At 38.6% G+C, this 22,039-nt stretch overlaps 1 pseudogene across 1 annotated transcript; it reads right to left on the reverse strand.

The window, feature by feature from the left end:
- Window positions 1-1,253: 1,253 nt before the first annotated feature.
- LOC117438730 (tetratricopeptide repeat protein 39C-like) lies at window positions 1,254-20,481 on the reverse strand (annotated as a pseudogene). The gene is made up of 6 exons (XR_004550963.1): window positions 20,137-20,481; window positions 9,433-9,481; window positions 7,767-7,895; window positions 6,698-6,812; window positions 2,753-3,110; window positions 1,254-1,422 (listed from the first exon to the last, which is right to left on the reverse strand). The product of XR_004550963.1 is annotated as a tetratricopeptide repeat protein 39C-like (transcript).
- Window positions 20,482-22,039: the final 1,558 nt, after the last annotated feature.

Genomic DNA, 22,039 nt, shown 5'->3' on the forward strand with positions numbered 1-22,039 from the left:
AATAATCATATAATTGAGCAAAAACCACTAATGTCTTTCCACTCAGAAAACAGCCATACTTCTAATGACTGACAGCTTGCCCATGACAGTGTAATTCCCCCCTAAAAAAATCAACATCCAAATCCCATGCAAGAATGAAGCCTGCCCCTCTGTTCTGTTATTGTTGTTACCTCTCTCAAAATATTGAGCTGTATTTGAAAGTTAACTGCAAACCTTAGCAAAAAATCATAGAATAGCCAAGGTTGGAAAGGACCTTAAGATCATCTAGTTCCAACCCCCCTGCCATGGGCAGGGACACTTCACACTAAACAGTGTCACTCAAGACTCTGTCCAACCTGGCCTTGAACACTGCCAAGAATGGAGCATTCACAACCTCCTTGGGCAACCCATTCCAGTACCTCACCACCCTCACAGTAAAGAACTTCTTCCTTATATCCAATCTAAACTTCCCCCGTTTAAGTTTTAACCCGCTGACCATCAGCATTAAGAACTGGATTAGCTCTTGTAATTATGACATTGAGATGAAGGGTCTGAACATTCTGGGTTTGTGCTCTTGTACTGGCTTTTCTTGTTAGTGTGACTGCACTAGAAATATCCTAGTTTGACAAAAGCAGCAGCTGAGAGTTGCCTACTTTAAAGTACTCACCATCATCTTCTATTATCACAGATTCTTAAAGAATAACTTTGCCAAAACCCATGACTGCAACTTCAGTGTTTGAATAACACTCTGCAACAGCATTCACAAACACATTTTCAGTGAATATATTCCTACTTGGGTCAGAGCTCAACCTTCACAACAGAAAACATCCTGGGTTGACCTCTTAAAAGCAGAACCAGTTATCTGAGGGCAATTATTGCAGATAATTATCTGTATATGAACAGTGCATAAGAATGAAAAGGGAAAGAGAAATGCTGCGTACGCAGCAGATACATACTCAGATTTTAGCTTGACAAGCAAAACTGAAAAAGCTATTTATACCACAAGAAACTCATGAGTGACCAAAAGCACTTCCTTTTAGCCTCCTTTATGCTTTCTAAATGTATCAATTAATTCAGACAAAAGTAGAAGAAGATCAGGTTTGGCATGTGAAACTGAAACTGGGAAAGAGTTACTGCTTTCTTCTTATCTTTCCATGTTATTTTTTCCTCAGTCACAATTTGCTGAAGCTTGCACAAGTCATTCACATCAGAAAAACATAACATAACGAAGGGTGGGGAACAGAAATCGGTCAAAAGAAGACAACATGCAATACCTCTAATCGCTGTATCCTTCCCTTGAAGAACATGAACAGAGAAGAATTTGGATAAGCAGATTCTTTTTTTGCAAGAATTTCTTTTGCCTCTTTCAATCCTGCCTTGTTATCGCTGCCATCAAGGGCAAAAAAGGGACGAACAACTGTGTGGTACCACAACAGAGCTAATCTAAAAGAAACATAAGGGCAAAAAGGATTACAGCTCTTAAAGAGAAATCTAAGGACAACATTCTACACAGTAGAACATTATACAACTTAAATTTTTACATGATTCTGAAAGACAGATAGATATGAATCTTTTCCTATACAACCTGGCTTTAGAACAAACACAATACTATTGCATATATCAATGTGCTTCTAAACTGCACCTGAACATACAATGCAGTGCACATTATTCAGAGGTAAAGTAACAAGCTCATACCATCAAAGCAGTTGAACCTTTAGAACTCTAGATTCTTAAAAAGAAAAAACCACAAGGAAAACTTCAAAGATGAGTTGTTAATTACAGGGGAAAAAAAAACCCCAAAACAACAAAATCCAAACTAAACAAAACCAACAAAGCTAAACAGACATCAGCAGACACACTTGAAATTAATGTCAAAAAGAAATACATCTATTGTTCAGAAGAGCAGATATCTACATGACCCACATTGCTCCTGGAAACAAGGGCAGAGCATAAAGAATTCCAAGAACATCGGAAGGAAGAAACACCCTGAAAAATACGATTTTCCCTTCCCAAAAAGGAGAAAGAACAAATCAACAGGAGCATTTAATCTTAAGCTTTCTTAATCAGAAATCAAACCCTTCTCAAAGAAGAGACCTGAGCTCTACTGTCAATGTTTCAAAAGCAACATCTGATGGTACTTGCAGTAGGTCCCATAATAAAAGCATTTATTTAGAGATAAAGGAATAATAAACCAATTTATGAAGGTAGTTTAAATTAGTTCTGGCTAACCCTTCACATTGAAAAAAACTGAATGCAGTATGAATGCTTAGGAAAAAGTGTACACAAAAGAATACTCTAAAAATACTGTAAGGGAACATCCCATTTTACCCAGATGCTAAAATTAAAAATAAACTGGAAAAAATCCTTGGCTAATAGTAAGGATAAACAGCCAAGTGAGCTCAGTGACTCATACAAAATAGTATACTCTCCATAGCGGAGGAATATAACTCAGGTAAATTTACTCAGCCTTCAGGAAGTGCTTTCATTTACTCTGCTGGCATGTAAATTACCAGACATTAGGTCTGAAGGTACTGAAGAATACAGCAAAACACTAACAAACCCCACATATACGTAAATAACTAACAGCAGAGAGACCTTACACAATAGGAAGTGAACAAATTTATTAAACCATGGCATGTTAAACAAACATACAAGTTTATTTTACCTGGTGTGTTTCCTTTAAAGCAACATGACTTTTTGCTTTTGACTTTTTTCCAGTAACTTACTTCTAGTACTAAGTTATCTACCAAAGCATTTCAATATAGCTACTCACGTAGCTAAAGGGGCCTTCATGTCTTACTTTCACTTGCATACATCAGTGAAGGAAAGCCCCTGTAGGCGGTCTCCAGGAAAACCCAGCATGTTGATGATTTTGAGCAGGTTTGGGGGCACCATGGATATGCAAAGATGAAAAAGTCCATATCCAAAAGCTAACAGCACCTTTCAGTCTGTTTAGCGAATCCTCCGTTACACCCTTCTGCAGCAATATTGATTATCATTTGCAGCATCAGAAGTCAAGGATTCCTGAGTTGTTTTCTTCTGATATATTTCCTGAAGTGTATTAATGTCCGTATAGCATTTATTGTAAATTTTCCAGGCTTTTCGGAGTATCCACCCACCTTTTATGTATGCTAAAAAAAAAAAGGTCAAAAGAAAAAATCAAATCAAGGAAAAAAAAGGACACATTTCAAAAGTAGAACATGGTAAGTAGCAAATGCTATTTCACAAATCCTAAGATGTTCTATTTGCATTGACTTATTGTATAAAGGATTCTACCACAGTCACTGGCCTCTTGAAAAGCTCTTTCATACTGGGCACTACAAACTCAAGTGCTTTTCAACCAGAGACTTAAAACCAGCCTGCAATACAAAGAGACTTCCCCTCAGATATGTAGCAATACAACTGTCAGAAAGAAACAGAGAAATCAAAGAATGTCATGCTGGATTCTGCTTCACTATAAAGTGGAAATGAAATGGCTGCTTGGCAAACAGAGAAGCAAAAGTCAGAGAAGAGATTACACCTCTTAAATCCAAAGGATGTTAATAAGACAGTTGATGGGAAAATCCTAAGAAACCCCCTTCTTTCAGACTACATAGTAAGATTTTCAACACTGCCTTCTTATTCCTCATATGAACACAGTACCTTGTAATTAAGAAAAAAATCATAGAAAAAAAAGAATGCATAAATTTTATGGCTTAAAAACATTTTTCAGTTACCTAATTTTCTCAATTTCAAATGCAAGCGGGTACCTAAATTCAAAAGAATCTGGTCTTGAGCATTCCTCAGTTGAGAATGAGAGAATTTTCAGTCTCATTACCCTCTATACAGGAGGGTAAAGAAGGCATGACACCAAAAGATGAAGATGTCCGGTTTGCCTATTTATACAGCATTCATCCTGGTTATAACACACCCTTGGATAATGACAAGTGGTAATGAGATAGCAAACAGAGAATATACTTCTGCGTATTAACTGTAAAAGCAAACACCAGCATTTTGTCTGTGATAGAGCACTGAGAGTTTGGAATCGTAGTAACAAAAGTGTTATCTAAAAATCAGAGAAAACAAAAACATGGTTATAGCAGCAGCATTCTAAACAATTACCAAATTTACAGGGATCAGTGTTATAAGTGATGCCAGAATTAGATCATAACAGGTAGGGTGTTTCAATGAAAAGGAGAACACTATTAATACTTAACCACTCTTTTTAAGCCTTTGACATCTTTGACAAAATCCTTCCAATTAAAAACCAAAACCATTTCTAGAGAAAGCACCATCACAGACCAGACTACCCATTTTTTGATTCTTCTTGTACAAAGAGAGAGTGAAGCTAGTTTGACATTCTTGCAAAACTGCACTGAGAAAAACTGCAAAATTTGTATTCTCAGTTGTGACAGGAGGGTTCTGTCAACCTGAACCTGAAGTATTAAAAAAAAAACTCCTGTCTTGAGTTCCATATTAAAGTGTTATAATAAAAAATGTAAACCCCTGTCATGATTCAGCTGCATTATAAGACCAACGTTACTTCAGTTTTAAGGAATTAGGTCACTTTCTGGCTGCACAGAATACTTTAAAAGTGATGTGGTTAACCACAAAATTAATGTTCATGCAACTATGCACAGCAATGCAGCAGACAAATGAGGGAAAACCCCACATTCTACTTATCCTACAGATAGTGTTTCTGCTAATAGCTAATTACTGTGCTTAGATGCATGCATCAAATGTAAAGTGTATAATGTCAAAAAAGTTTTAGGCTTTGCTTCTGTAATTGTGCTGCCATTAGCAGTTCACTAACACAGCATAACCCCATTAGATTTGATATACTAAAATAAAACAATCTAACAAATTAAAATAACGTATTTCTGAGTTTTTAAACGTAAACATTGAAACAAGCCCAACCAGTGAGCGGATTTCCCACCATGATGGGAAAGTGGAAAGGTGCATGACAGCAGTGGTAAGTATCAAGAAAACGTAGTTCAATATTGCTGTGGGAAGCTAATGTATGTTGCTGTGTTACTAATTTTATGATGAAACTATCTGTAATACATCCATGAGGGTGGAAAAGAAAATCTAAAATGTGTTAGGCACATGAGAAAGCAGCTTGCATGTCATCATATGCTTCTTGTCAAACTCTTCCAGGAAGAAAAACAAGAAACATTTAATCCATCCACTGATCAGAAATATTTGTCTGCCTTTGAAGAAGATATTTTGCTTTTTGGGGGTGGTTTTGTTTGGGTTTTTTTTTGTTGTTGGTGTCTGGGGGGGTTGTTTTTTGGTGGGTTGGTTGTGTTTTTTTGAAAATCATGCTCATTTCAATAACCTGGTTGCCATTTTGATACAGAAATACAGTAAAAAAAGATGTTTTATACATAATCAGACAGATACTATCATCAAAAAAGCTGAAATAATGAACAATTCAGTAATAGCAATAAGTTGCTGAGGTGGTATTTAACTACAGATTTCAGGGGTACTGTTTACTGAGTAGAGTAACCCAAATATATCACATATCCTGCAGTACTCTGTTTCAGTTTCTATTTCAGTTCTCTGAGCAGCACAGGAGAAAGGGAACAGACACCACTCTCAGCTACAGTATCCAACCCCAGTTATGCAGCTGCAGAATACATACTGAAATAAGAAAACAACTTCAAGGGAGAGCCCTTCCCCCGCCCCCCCCAAAAAAACGAACTGAACAAACCACCAACAGTAAAAAAACCCAAAACCAAACCAAAACCCAAACACAAATGAAAACCCAGAATCGCACCAGAACAGTAAGAAAACCTTCCTGCAGCACTACACATGAAGCAGATGGATAAATCCACTGAATATCTGCTGGCTAGAACAACCACTTTCTTGATGGCTTGGAAGAAACCAAGTCTGCACATCACAGAAATTATGCCCTTAACTGAAGATCTTAGTGTTATTTTAAATAATCTGAATGTTATTTCCCCAATTCCTTTCAGCAGGGTTTTTGCTGTCAATTTGGTCTGATATAATTTATTTGTTAAGAATCTGGGAATGTGCTCACTTTGTATATGATCCTGACCTCATTTTCTATAAACTAATGAATGAAGGCATGTTTTAGGATTGTTCAAGAAAACCAGGAATGCAAGAGAACATTAGAAACAGATTTGCAGCAGAGTGAAGGAGGTTTGAATTCAACATGACAGGATTAACCTCTTGGGCACGCAAGGACACACTTTGGTGACCAGAGAATAACAACCAATTCAGCAGTTCCATCTTCACCACAATCCATTTAAGATTACTTTCACTGGCAGTTTGTCACCTCCCTGAGTTGCCACAAACAGAATGCATATGGAACATTAGGATTTTCCCAGTGGCCTGGACTTACGACCTCTTTTATCTTATAGACCACATGAAGCATGCAGATGCTACCATCTTTGTACCAACTCCTCAAATGCTTCTACGGGAACATGCAAGGAATTCCAGTCTAAGGAGAATAGGTTGTATATAATTACTGGTGTGAAAAAAAAGCATAAATCTGTAATCTGTAATACAATTCATTTTATCATACTACTTCTTACACATAGGTAGGCAGTACATCTGCAAGTGTACCAGTCTTGGAATGTTTCAAATGGAATTATGCTCTTTCTTACAAAAAAAAATCATCTTTACTAACAGTCATACTGACACTTTATGATCAAACTTTATTAAAAAGATATCATACAAAAATAAGTATCTAAGCCTTAAAGCCCCAGCACACCTGATAACTCTTGTTTTACAAATGAGAGCACAGCCAAGTAGACTTGACAGTCTGCTACAATTATTTGTCTTTGTAGACGATCTATCATGGATAGAGTGGATTTTCGTCCATCAACCTGTTTGGAATATACAAACACAGCACAGAAAAATGTTAACAAAGATAACACAGAATACTAATCAATCTAAAAAATTAACAAAATCCAAAACTAACTTGAAGTGGTACTACTGCTACTAATTTAACTCAGTATTTTCAAGTGCAAAAGTTTCTTTGACAGGTCATCAAGCAAGATCCTACTTAACAAACGAGGAAATCTTACATATATACTACCAAATATTTTCCTTAAGATTCTACAAATACTCAGAACAGATTTCAATTTCATTTCATTATTATTAACGACATCAGACATGCAACTAAAAGATGTCAGATAGCAAGAGCACAGAAAGGAGTATATGATAAGTGACAGAGAAAATGCAGAGCCTCTAAAGAGCAGAGAATTAAATATGTCGCATTCAGTACTTTTTACTAAGTAAACTAAATACTGAAGAGAAATGGCTGCTGCTTCTGCTGTAGATCTGCTATGTCACAATAGGCAGGCCACTCACTGGATGTTTCTGTATGACTGCTTCAACTAGTTCTCAATCTGCATGCTTTATTCTTACTTAGAATAAAAAGTCTAAAAAAAGGAAAGAAAATTCCCTGGCACACAGCACTATGCAGCCTCAACATCACAACTTTAAACTGTTACTAGAGCATGTATGAATTAAAGTTAGCCTCAATTAGATGGGCTACAAGCTTCCTGAAATACTTCCAGCAGGACACTAATTTGATGTGTTAAAAAAATTACTAACATCAACACAACCTGCTGCTTTAGAAGACAGATTACTGACTCTAAATATTTTATGATAATTAGGAAATCCAAACAGAATATTTTACTTAATTTCTAAATTTAAATTGATCTGAACTGCTTTTCACATATCAAAAATCACCAATTCAAAATACAAAACCAGAAAGGAAATCCTAGAAATGTTTATCAATACATAGTTCCATGTCTTACAAATAATATTCTTACATTTTTTTTAATTTTATTCTTGATTGTTTCTATAACTCCAGCTTCTTCACTTTCACAAAGCTTCTCTGTCGCCTTTAAGTCATCACAGGCTAGCTGCATTTTTTCTTCTTCAAACGTCATCATGGCATTCTACCAAAACACAAACACCTTTGAATGATAAAAGTCAAATATTTTCATTTCTATAAAAGCTATAGGATAGTAAAAGTTCCTATGAAAACCTGACATTAAAACTTAATGTCAAGAATATTAATACACACAGATCAGTACACATACTTTTACACAGAAAAAAACGAACTACGTATTTGAGAGTACTTCACCAAAATTTCAAGACAAATCAGAACATATTAAGTCCTAACCCCTTGTCTTAAAGCTTCACATGCAGTCAAACTGAATGTGCTGTCACATTAATCAGAAGAAAAATTCAAATAAATTATTTTTTTATTATTCTAAGGCATGATTTGCATCTGTGCAGATTACTGCTTTTATACAATTCATCCATGTAACAGGCCTCCAAAGCCAGTAACAAGTAACAGCTATTTCAAAATAACAACCATGGTTCCTACACATGTATGAAGGAAAAACCCACATCCTACTCCAGCTACTGCTGAATCAATTTCAAAAGAATTCCAGGACAACTAACTTCTTTTCCTGATGCTTTATTAAACGAAAGCTCTGAATGAAAGCAACATAGAAAGCATTGATGCTATATTTAGAACAGTAGCTAAGCAAGATATTTCCAAGATCCACTGATGCTGCATTGTGATGTTACACTGGTTCAGCACATCAATTCAGATAAGCAAGCCTGAGATTCGCCTTCTTTCCTTTCTCTCTCTATGGTCTTAGAAGCATATGCTTATGCCCCAGGTTTCCTAACCAGTAAATTTTTCCCATATTGCACAGTCTACAAACATTAGAGAAAATTCTAATTAATTTCATTTACAACTTACCTATATGTGGCATATTATAATAAATTCTGCCCTTAAAAAAAGGTAATATTACCATAGATGATTTCTGGTGTTATCTAAAATTAAGCACCAAAGTCAGAGTAAGGACAGTCTAAAAACCAAGATCTAAACATTTTCTAATACACCTGCTCATTTTTTATACAAGATATTATCATTTTTAATACATTAAAAAAGAAAAGCATTTAACACACTCATTATGAGTCCTTCTTCATGGCTTGGAAGACACCAAGTCTGCAGATCACAAAAGCATTAACAGGCCCATTATGACTCTTTAGTCAATATTGTCAGTTCTACTCTGTTCTGTGAAGCAATGTGAATGGACTGAACTAACAACTTTCACTAGGCAATATGGATGGAGAAATTTTCAATAGCAAAAGCTATGAACAAAATAGTAGTTATGAGTATTGTTTTAATAAAACCTCTAGTGCTCACTTAAGAGAGGCCTTTATTATGGTTCCATTATTATTTAATGGAACACAAATATTTCATATTTGACAAGCTAAATCACAGAACCTTTATATTTAAAACAGATGAATAAACAAGTTTTATAATAATGATTTGTTTTGTAGCTACATTTAATCTAAACATTTGAAAACAGCCTCATAAAAATGAACAAAGTATCAACCATTATGAACACATGCATACACATAAACATTAACAAAAAAAGAAGAGGTTTATACTGTCTGCTCTCAGCTACTCACCAAAAAACTGACAAAACTGGCTCCAAAACTCATTAATGGACTATGGTTTCTGTAAAGAAAACAAAATGTAGTTACTATATTTGCATATATATCCTATCATAAAGATAGATATTGCATTTCTTGATTTTAACTTATAGATCTGTAAATAAATCTTGGGGGTCTGTATCAAGTTACAAACAAATATATCCTGCAAGATATGATTGAAATGGAAAGGCAAAAACATCATCATTTTATTAAACTGAATTTGACTTAAAAAAAAACAAAAATTAAGCATTAAGATGTGGTTGTTAAGAGAAACCACCACCACCAAAATGCATTCAGTGCAGGTAAAAAAGGAGCTGTAGAAAATCTAAAATCTGCAAATTCTACTCTCCTTTTGTAACCCATCACTACAATTTTGACCTAGCAGAAATACATTACCTGATTCCATGAAGTGATTCCCACTTCTCCCTCTTCCAAAGAATTTAAGTTAATCTACCCAGAATAAAAAAAATAAGCATATGCCACCTAACATAAAGATGTTGGAAATGCAAAGTTCTCACAAGGCTTATGAGTTTATAGCTGTACTGCTTCAAGTCCAGAATATGTATCTTACATGTCCACAAAAACTAAGTGGAATAGTTTTCAAGATGCTTCACCTATTCTGTCTGTGGGAGTATTTCAAAAGGGTAAAATCAACTGCTAGATCAAAAAACTCAGGCAAGCAAAATCTTGGTAATATATGGGACAGGTTGCAAGCTGCAGGACTACCGCAGTTACATAGACCACAAGGCTCCAGTAATGTCACACAGAAGGCACTTGAAACAGTAATTTCAGGATCTCAGCAGTACTATTGACCCACATTGTTCAGCAGTGGGCTGCCAGGTTATACAAAACACTGACTCCCAAGATTTAAGAACAGGTAACATTTATGCTACAGGTACATATATTGCTATAGTACAGGATTTTAACACTGCTTCCAACTTAACTCTGCAAGATTCAGATTAAAATAGCCTTTGAAAATAGGACAGGCACTTGAAAAACACGGAGAAAGTTGCATATAGCTTAGTACAACACGGATTTACAGTAATAAACCCATATTATAAAACAAGAGTTTGTTAGAAAAAGAAAAAAAAAAACCAAACCCTACAACCAAAGTAATTACAATTATTATAAGTCAACAATAAAGCCAATAATTCACCCCCCACCTTTTCTCACTTTTTGATGTAGCATAAATACCTAAAAGCAAGTAGATGAACAAAAGAAAAAGAAAGATAAACAATGAATGCAAGCAATGCAAGTCAGAACAGAAAACCTTTCCTTTTCCATATGTACATCCAGAATTGAGCAATGTGTATAGATATAAGATCAACATAACTTGCCACATTTTTCCATGATGTTTTCAAAAGAAAAGCAGGTTCAGTATTTTCCCCTGTGTTGGCAGGCTATCAAAGAACAACTGCCACCAAATGCTTCAGCTATTCAGTACCTGGTCTATTCTCTACCAACACCTGTGTTACACAGAGCAGGAGTAATCAGCTACTCAAGTTAGACTTCTGCAACTGGCATTTTGAGCATGAACTCTTGCTGCAGAAGGTACATGGCTCTCTTTTCATAGTTTTCAATTCATGAGGCATATGGGACCTGTTCAACAGCAAGTCTTACCACCAAACTCCACAGCACATAACAATACCTACAAGGTCATACCTACTGCACTATCAACACCAATGAATCTAAAACTGCAGAACAGATCAGTACAAGCAATTTTATGCCCTGATGTAAAAACCTGCACTTATATCATACTTTTAAGGAAGCTCAAAATTAAACCAAATATTTCATTATTAAATGTTTCAGTAGGCATCTCGAGATACGACTTAAGAAATAGTTAATTAGGTTTGCTCTTCCCAGTAAGATCCTTAAAACACACATCTTGAATATTAAGCGTGCATCCACACTGACGATGTTACTTCACTACCATGCATGGATCCAAAGAAACTAAATTAATGAAGTAACTGAACTTTCAGCATCTGAACACCTACAGAAAAAATTACTTGTAAATTTTGTGTTACACTTTAGTTAAGACTTTGCACAACAGTACCAAGATTTCGACATACTTTTCTCCCCCTCTCTGAAATGTGCATAAGCAAATCAAACAAGCTTAGTAACATGCATTTGGCTCTCAGAAGTAGCATCCAGGCATCCCTTAGAACTTGGCAAGAAAGATGCAAGTTTTATTAACCAACTATAAATATTGTGGAGTTACAGAATGAATAGTAAAAGTGCTGCATATGAAAACATCTTAAGTTCCAGACCACTTTCCATTTTCTATTAATTTCTAGACAAAGATCCTCCTGTTGTTGAAATAATTACTGAAGCTTAAAAAATAATAAAAAAATAATCTGCTTTAGAGGCAAACTAATTAGCTGTTTATGGAAACAATATTTTCATACTGGGCAACCTGAATAATGGCAATGTTTGAGAGTGAAACTACTAAAATGGAATAAACGGGGATACAGTTGAAAAATCAAAGAGCATACATATACTGCTGTTTCAACAGCTCAATATACATGCTAATTCAAGCATACTATTCAGACATTTTTAAAAAGCAGATTTTCTTTTTAGGACTGCAAGAGCCCATTTCTGAGTGTGCCCAAAGAACTGGTAAATGCGCCATCCCTGGCAGTGTTCAAGGACAGGCTGGACAGAGCCTTGAGTGACGTGATCTAGTGCAAAGCATCCCTGGCCCATGGCAGGGGGGTTGAAATTATATATGATCTTAAGATCCTTTCCAACCCTAACAACTCTATAATTCTATGTGTGTGAAGGTATTAGCATTTAAATAAGCGTTTTGAAAGAATTTATATTTCTTTTTGGTAAATTTTAATAATATGTTAAGACAGGCAGCTAGTTACAGTTGAGAGCCAACTGCTCTTCCAAACTTACAAAAGATACTGAAGTACCTACTGCAAGCAATGAAAATTTGTCCAAGTGAAACAAAGTTTCTTCACCAAATACTTATCTTTTCAACTGATCTTTCAAAAGTGCTTCACTTGCTTGCATTCTGACACTGGTAGCTCACTTTGCTAACAGCTCATCCCATACAATCAAAGATGACAAAAAACTGGGGAGCTACATGATTCTGATGTTAACACCAGTGCAATACATGAGGTAAAACATTGCACATTACTTCTTTTTAATTTTCAGTCACTCTGTCTATAAAAAGCATTGTCATTACAGCACATATGGGTTGTAGCGCATAAGGACCCTGAAGCAAGAAAACATGATGCATAACATTATACCGTGCCTGAGAGATACTTTTGCTGAGACCATGGAGTTTGGCAAACAAAACATAAGAACTTTACCACAGGAGATCTTCAGAAAGTTTTTGTGCCATCACTAAAGAAAATGAGACACTTCCACCATATTCCTGCATAGTCACTGGGTAGAGACTATAGCTGCTGCTTTATGGAAGTTCATTTTTTAAGGTAAGTTCAGCATTTAAAATCTGTTTCAAACAACTACTGGGTTTAGTGTTCAATCGTTGCCAATATTCTGTTGGCTGACAAATTCTTCAACAGTTTAGGGTTATCTTTTCCTCAAGAGCTAGGAAAAAAAACACTTTGCAATAGCAAAGAACTGTCCCAGTAAACACTAAGGCATGACTAATGATGACAGTAAGCTTCTGAGAAAAGCACAATTCCATGAAAACAACTCTCAGCTCAAACTCCTTCTAAGTGACCTTCAGCATCAGACATGATTTTACATGTTTTGACAGATTCCAAAAAGATACAAAAAAAATGAGACCGCACTTGAGAAAATACCAACAACAACCCAAAGGCCATATTGATGTTGACAGGAATTATGGAACTGAATACAAATGAACATTGGGGCACTGCACTACCCAGGTTGTCCACACTACTTTGAAGCAGTAATGTCCATTAAGAAAAATCTCAAGGCTTTTAATTAGCTCAAAGATGAAGAAAAATTGTCTCCAGACGTATTTGTAAAATATTGTTTGCACCTCATCTATGAAACAAGGACTCAGAAGATATCTTTATTATAAGAAAATGTGCTATTAACACCATTTCCACAAGATACCAAAGTAAAAGGTTGTATGCATCAATAAATTTGGCATGTACAACTATGCTTAAGTCAGAAGTCATAAGCTTAAGAGCACTGAAGCAGATCTTTCTCTCAGGTATATGAACTGGTGTTATATTGCTCCTCCCAATAAACCTTGACTAATTCACCTCATTTCATGGCATATCTCCAAGACAGTAATTCACTGTCAGAAGAAAGGTTTTTGCTGTGCCCCATTTTCATACTCACAGTATCATAGAATCAACTAGGCTGGAAAAGACCACAGTGGTAACATTCAGAAGTTTTAAGCCCTGGTATAAGGCTGAGATCATACAGCCCAATTTTACCATAAAAAAAAATCAGAACTGAAGCACATCAAAAGAAAAAAAACAGCTACTCCTCAGTATTTTCTTTTTTCTACAGCCATTTCCATTATAGTATTCCACTTACAAATACACCACTTCTAAAGCTACTACAGCCTAGCTCAGGTTTAAATTTATGTTATGTAATTAACCTGCTAACATTTCCTCCTTGCTCTTCTAGGCACTGCTATATTAAACACAGTCCACTACGAATTCCAATCATCATACTCACAGTGATGCTAAATTTGAAACAAAACAAGTTATTTTCCTCCAAAGCATGACAGTAAAGCATAACTAAAAAAGAAGAATTCATGCAAGTTCACAGATAAATATAGAAGCAGCTACTGAATATTTTAGAACAAGCAGAAATACATATAACCTATATATCAAGGTTAAGGAATATACTGCAACAACATACAAATCCTTTGGTCTTTATTCCATCACAGATTATTCTAGAATATAGTCTAAAAAATATTTGTAAGACTACAAACATAAGACAGCTGTTTACACAAGTGCACAAACAATACTGATATATGAAATTAATAAGGCAATATATATATCCTGAAAGCATTACAGTATTAAGTAAGATACATCGAGAACTGCAAATGTCAGATCGAGGGTTAGTTTCTATTTCATAATCAGACCAAATTAGTTTTAACTGTTAGATGAGCCCTTACTATACACTTCTATTTTCACTAGAAACACATAATCAAAAGAGAAATTCAGTAATACAAAGAGAAGAACTCTGTGGCCCTGTCCCATCCAGTTCTTACAGGATTTGTCTTCTCTTTCTGTATATTAACAAGGAATTACTTTGCTTTAACTTCAGGCTTTTAATTAGATGCACAGGAGTATCAAAACACTGGGAATTATTAAAAGGATTTTAAATTGGACCTTTACTTTGAAAAGTAGTTACAAAGCTGACACACAATCTAGTCATATTGACTGACTTGTACTAATTATTCAATTACACACTCTTTAATCCATAAGAATTATGGACTTTTCCAAACTATTTTTCCATTGTAGGTTCAATTAACCTGACTGAAATTACTTTCCCGGACAAACTATAGTAACTTAACTGACATCATGTAACTTCTTAACATCTTCGAGCTCCTGAAGTGTATTAGAACAAAAATATACACATCCCATCACTGTAACCTGAAATAATTTACTACGAGATCAAAGAATGGGTGACTAGGAAGCGTGAAGAGTCTTTACCATATCTGTATCATTCAGAGTTAAAATAAGATCTGCTTAATATCACACCTCTTCTACCATCTCCACCAAATCTGACTTCTAACTTCCCAGTTACAAACTCAGATTTTGGGTTAGCTTTCAGTCATCTTCCCTTGGACTTCTAGCCACCAGATTTTGCTCTGAATGAGGATCCAGATGGATCTCTCGATCTCCCTTTACTCTTTGTATCACTTCTTTTGGCAACAACACCCATGTCTGCCATTAGAGCCACAAAACTAAGCTTCACATTCACTGCAATCATCTCTATGTACCCTATGTCTGCAAGATTTAAACTGCAGAACACTTAATTTTTTTTTCTAATTTATCCACATAACTGGAAAATTGGCACTGGTTTTACGTGTCTCACTATTACTATAATGGGCTCTGCATAGCCTTGAGCAATGAAATCTTACCCCACTTACGATATCTATTTATTACACATTAAGAATATTGCTGCTAAAAATCACTACTCTCATATATAACTCTCCTTTCTATGCATCCATCTAGCAACTGCTCATCTGCCTATCACTGCAATAAAAAAGCACCACACAGGGATGCTACAAGGGCACACATGACTCAATTCTCACACTGCTGATCAAGATGCCATCATCCTTCTCCCAGCTGACTTACGTCAGTTCCCACCCTGCAGTCCTTATCTTTTCAGAAGCTACCAAAACATCTACTAAACTACATTTTGTTCTTATGGTTCCTTTGCTAAACTACATAAATAAGAATTTCAACAGCAGTTAGACTGCCCGCACACTGGCCATAATCTACCTCCTTATCAATGCTGGCCTAATGTCACCTTGTCTCAACTTGTATTTGGGCCAGAAGTATTTTGGCCACAGACATAATTTTAAATTGCTAGTATTAGGTTCAATCACCCCCAATGGAATTTCTAATGTTTGTATGTCTGCTAATATGTACACTGTAACAGAAAAATCATAGAATAGTTAGGGTTGGAAAGGACCTTAATAGCACCTAGTTCCAACTCCTCTGTCATAACTTTAAAAATGTCAGGTTTCTGAAGTAACCATACTAAGCTTTTTTACATTCCTTTCCCATTTCCTCCAACTTTCCATTCTTCTCTACGACATCCTGCTTTACCCTAGCAGGTTGTACAGTGTTTTCCTACACCGACTCCATTCTTCAAATCTTTACACATTTTGTCTTAAAGTCATATCTCCTCTACATCATCCCTATTTTCTTCTTTGAAGATGACCTTATTATGTACATTATACTTCTCCATCTTGTACCATTCCTCTTTTCATTCAAATTCAAGCTGAAGACTTTATCAAGCCTTCTCAGAAGTTAGTCATTCATGCAAAGACTCAAATGTTTCCCTGGTAAGAGACAGAAGATTGTTGGATTTCTTGTAAGATGATATCCCTGATCTTATGCTTTATGTTGTGAGTCAACATTCAGCTACAAAGCTCCTGTTCTATTTGACACAGTTTTCCCTCCTCTTAGCTGGAGGAAGTTTTAAAATCATTTCTGAATTGCAAATGCTCTTAAAAATACATTCTTTTGACAGTTTCTTCCTTCCTTAAGTGTTTAGGAATCCACAAAGCTAGAAGGGGAAAAACAACACTCCAATTCCAGCTTTCTTGCTAGTGCCAGGGTTGCTCACCAAAATTACACCATCCCATAGGCTGACAGTGGGCTTCATCTCTAGTGGCGGTATCCTTAGTTAACCTTCACATCTCTTACAGCTTTCGCAGGTACTCAAAGTTTAAACTGATGAGAACTGGAATGGTGTCAGCATTGCTCAAGCTGAATAAAAAGATCAATACTCGACAGTTCTAGATATGAGTTAGCAGTGTAGTGACCCAAGACAGGTTCAAGCATTAAAGAGAGTGGTGCCCTCACTGATTCATGAAAACATTACACTCACTGGTATTCGGTTCAAATTCAGAACATTGTCACCACCAGAAGGTGAAGGATCCGGACTTCTTAAAAAAATACACCTAAAGAAAAGCATGTTGATGCTGCTTGCGGATGATTTTTCAAACCCATGATGGCAAATCTTCCCTCATAGTATAATCTAAAAGAAGTCACAAACTACACCTGACAAATCATTAACTGCTTGATAGAGGTACAACATATCATTGGAACTGCACAGAGTATTTGACATATAACAGACACATTCATCTGACTTCTTCAGATTCTAAATAAATATACATGAGCTCTAAATACCAAAAGACAAAATGCTATTTACCCATGACAAACACAGAAACAATGGTTCTTTAGCCAGTAACTTCAAAGTACCACCATTCTTCAAAGCACCACAACTCTTCATAGGCAACACTTACTGGTGTGGTCATACACATGAAACACATCTGCAATTTCTACTCTGTTTTTCTCAAGGGCTGCATTATTACCAGCTTTCAAATATAACTGATTTTGGGCTCATCAGCCAGCCTTCTAGAAGAAGCAAAAATGCAGAGTAAGAAAGCAAGCATTCCTTCTTTGGAATGGCAGCTGTCCTTCATCTCATCAAGGCTCTCTACTGGCCCACAGACATAGCAGCACTGATATGAATTAATTTTTCACAAAAATCCTTCAGGTGGCATATGGAGAGAAAAAATCAAATAAAAAGCAGAAGCAAAACAGGTAGTTTCTAAGGAACAGTTTTAACTAGTTTAAATAATGTGGGTAACAAAACTGAAGTTCTGATGAATACTTGAGTTTCCAGAGACATGTAGGTTCTTGAACAGTTCCCATAAGAAAAAATAAATACTATTCCTCCCTCCCCTGCTAAGATTCATCTGACAGCTGTTCAGATTCTGAAACAGAGCTAAACTACCTGCTTAGGCAGAAGTCTAAAATTTACACTTTCTGTAAGAAAGGTCATTCAAAATACAGCACTCATTCACATAGAGTTCAAAAAGCTGTATTTCATCAGACACCTCTGAGCTCTAGTGCTGCAAATTACTAACATCCACATTGAACTACGGAGAGCTCCCAAAAGCTGCTCATTCAGCTTACCAGCCCCACTTAGGATGGGTTCTATTCCGTATTATCAAGCACGTACCAACAAAAGTATACTAAATTAAGATTGTATGCAAATAAACATTAACAACTTTATTCAAGTCCTTGAAGAAAGAACATATCCAAGGACATAGAAACATGGAACCAAAAACCATTAGGAAAAAGAAGTTGACATCACTGCACATCTCCAAAACCACGTCTAAAGCAGAGTTTCAACATACAGCTAATCTGCCATCTGCCATTCAATTAAAGTCTATTAGTTCACAGAAAGAACAACCCTGCTGTGAATTCTGGGATGAGGTAGATGGGGCCAGAGATTTTCACAGTCGTTCAAAAAACTAAGACAGCAATTATCAATTTCTGAATCATAAAAACTACTTAATCTAATGAAGGAACTCTTATTTACTTCTGGTAGGTAGTATCAAGACCAAACTGAACTCAAAGGCATTTCTTGGTAAAAACTGAACAAACAAAAGCCCACTCCTGAAAAAAAAATGAAAAAAGATAACTGTCTGCATTTATAAAATCATCAGTAATAAATCTTCTAGATAGCCAAGATCTTGCAGAAAAGATCATTATTCACCCTTTCAAGGGAAGACTGCATTTTGAAAATAGGAATCTTAATAACTTTACTCCCTAGCACTATTATACAATGTAAGAAGCATCATGTATTTAGAATTTCCATATTCCCACTACTGAGAGAAAGCAATGGCACAACACAACCAGAAACTGGAGAAGAGTAAACCTCATCAAGTGCTCCTTAACTAGCACCTTAAAAAATACACAAAAGCAAACAACCAAAACCAACAGGCTCCTTAGATACCTAAAACAACTGAGGGCCCTAACAGACTCAAGAAATTTGTAAGGGTGCAACTCCATATGAACGTGAGCTGCATGTTATGCATGTGAGGAATGGAGAATAGGGACCCAACCTGTCACCTGCAATGTTGCAGTTAGTTCCACACAACTACATTGCTTATGTAATGCAGTAGCATATACTAAAACCAGAATGGCATGCTTAATATTAGAATCATAACTTCACTGTGTACCTGCCACAGTCTATTATCTTTAAGAGGGGCTTTGTTAATTTGCCTCACTGCCCCCACTCTATGTCCAGACATCCTTTTTGTAAGTAAGATTTAAGTACACAAGTACACCATCGCTATGATGTGCTATTTTAAGTCCAAGTCTTTTTTAATCACACAGACAACAACAGCATAGTGCATATTAATTATTCAAAACGTATGCGCAATTACAGCAGCTCAAGCTTGGGTGGAACACGTTAGTCCTCAGACAAAACGCAAGGGCAGGTATGGGCAATCTCTTCTTTCAAACAGACTTAACACAGTTGCGTTAACGACATTCCTACAGGATAACTCCTTAACGCACAAACCTTGACACGACGCACGTAGGGATCATAAACATAATCTTACAGCCTGAACAGAATCACAGTAGCTTTTACGGATCAGATCACACATGAGCACCGGAGCGAAACTCCCCTTCTTCCCCCCGAGCCGTCTCCAGGCACACGTGTGTGTTTACTCGCGGTCGCTAGCGAAACGCGGGCGCTGTCACTGAGGGACCCGTCGACCGACCCCTGCCCGGCCCTTTCTGCCCCCGCCCTTCCACAGGGCGACACCGCAGACCCCTCAGCGTGGAGCTGCAGCCTCTCACCCACCGCCACGACGGCGAATCACGCGTGCCCCTTCCCCACAGAGAGCGCCGGCTGAGGCGGCGACCGTGTACAACAACCCGCTCCGAGTAGCCACGCAAGGGCCAAGGCTGCCCACGCCAAAACCCCTGCCCAGGGTAAAGGAACGGGGGAGGGGAGGTGAGGACGAGGGGGTGCCTGCGCACCTCATGGCCCCGCCGAGTAGCGGAGGCAGTCTGAGGATAGAGAACGGGACCGGCGCGGTCGCGCAGGTGGGTGGAGGGGACAGGTGCGCCGAGGCCGGGCCACCTGCGGCGGCGGGGGCGCCCGAGGCCGCGCTGGAGGACTGCGCCTGGGGAAGAGAGGAAGGGAGCGATGGGTCGGTGGAGGGGCGGTCAGGACTACCTGTATTTCTTGAAGAGCTGGTCGGACTCGCGGAAGCCGTTGTTCAGGAGCATGTTGATGCCGGCCAGCGCCAGCTCCGCGTCCTCGATGGGCAGCGGCGCTTCGCTATCCTCCCGCCGCGGCGGCGGCTGCTCCGAGCCGGCCATAACGATGAGGAGGCAGAGGAACCCAGCCGGCTCTCTTCTACCTACCTACCTATCTGTCTATCTAACTGTCTATCTGCCTGTCTGTCCGCCTGCCCCTTCCCGGTGCCGCCTCACCGTGCCTGAAGGGAGGAACCGGGGGCAGCCAACACCCGCCGCGGGACCACAATCCCCTCACCAAGCGCGCCGCAACCACCCGCCCGCCGCCTCGCGCCCGCAAGCCCTCCAAAAGCAGCGGCGCCCGCCTCGCTCCCCAGCACGCAGGCGCTAAGGAGCCGCGCAAGCGCGGGAGAGCGGCGCGCTGACAGCGGGGTGACGGTGTTGGTGGCTTGCAGCGTAGCGGGGCTGTCAGCTGCCCTTGGTCGACCGCTGCATGGGGGCTCCGTCCCTGGGGCACTGACCCGAGCCGGGCGCTGGTTGGGAGGCTTAGGGGGGGTTTGTGTGTGGAGCTGTCTTGTTTTGTCCGTCCCCCGTTTGGGTTTCCCCGTCCCCACGCACGCCTCTCCTCACTGGCGCAGCACGAGGGGGCGGTGGGTGGCTGCCGGCTCTCCACTCCCCTGAGGCTTCTTCAAAACCAGCTGGGGTTTTTCACGGGTGGGAAGAGGGGGCTGGGGCTGCAGCAGGGCCTTGGGTGTGAATGGGCGGAGAATGGGTGAAGAGCAGCGCTAAGGAAAAGGACTTTGGGGTGCTGGTTGATGAGAAATTGCACGTGAGCCGGTGGTGTGGGCTCGCAGCCCAGAAACCAACTGTGTGCTGGGCTGCGTCAAAAGCAGCATTGGCCAGCAAGTTGAGGGTGGTGATGAGGGGGTTCTCCACCTCTACTCTGCTCTTGTGAGACCCCACCTGCAGTACTGCATCCTGCTCTGAGGCCACCAACACAAGGGGGATGTGTTTGGAGTAAGTCCAGAGGAGGCCATGAAGACAATCAGGGAGCTGGAGCACCTCTCCTGTGAAGACAGGCTGAGAGCTGGTAGTGTTCGGAGAAGAGATGGCTCTGGGGAAACCTTAGAGCAGCTTTCAGTGCCTAAAGGGGCTAAAAGAAACAGAAGAACTTTTTACAAGGGCATATAGTGATAGGACAAGGGGGAATGGCTTTAAACTGAAAGAGTAGGGTTAGATTATATATTAGGAAGTTCTTCCCTGTGAAAGTGATGAGGCACTGGCACAGGTTGTCCAGAGAAGTTGTGGCTGCCCCATCCCTGGCAGTGTTCAAGGGGAGGTTGGACAGGGCTTGAAGCAACCTGGTCTAGTGGAAGGTGTCCCTGCCCTTGACCGGGGGTTGAAACTGGATAACCTTTAAGGTCCCTTCAAACCCAAACCGTTCATCTTTCTATGAAGCAATGAAGGCCTCCTCCAATAGTGGCAACTTTCCCTTTCCTAAGGCATTTTTTTTTTGTTACAGTGATTTCAGTCAGTGAAACTGACTTTCCAGCAGAGACTGGAGTTCCTTATTTGTACACCAGTGACTTTGTGACTTCTTATATGCAGGTCTGGGAAACAGGAGTTTGTAGGAATTTACTCCCTAGTTCTCGACACCTATTTCTATTAGTAGCAATGTAAACTTGCCTGTGACGCTGACAGGAAAAATTGGGGTTTCCTAAGTTTGGATTGCACACAGGTTAGTGTGATATGTGTTCGTAAGCATAGGATGGGTGAGGAAAGTACACATGCATAAATGTATTAATTCCAACCCAAAACGGCCAAGTATCTGGACACCGAAAATACACCCGCATTGTTTTCACCCTCTTTTGCAGGAAGAG

The sequence above is a fragment of the Melopsittacus undulatus genome, unplaced genomic scaffold (genome assembly GCF_012275295.1).
Source record: "Melopsittacus undulatus isolate bMelUnd1 unplaced genomic scaffold, bMelUnd1.mat.Z mat_scaffold_577_arrow_ctg1, whole genome shotgun sequence".
Classification (NCBI taxonomy): Eukaryota; Metazoa; Chordata; class Aves; order Psittaciformes; family Psittaculidae; genus Melopsittacus; species Melopsittacus undulatus.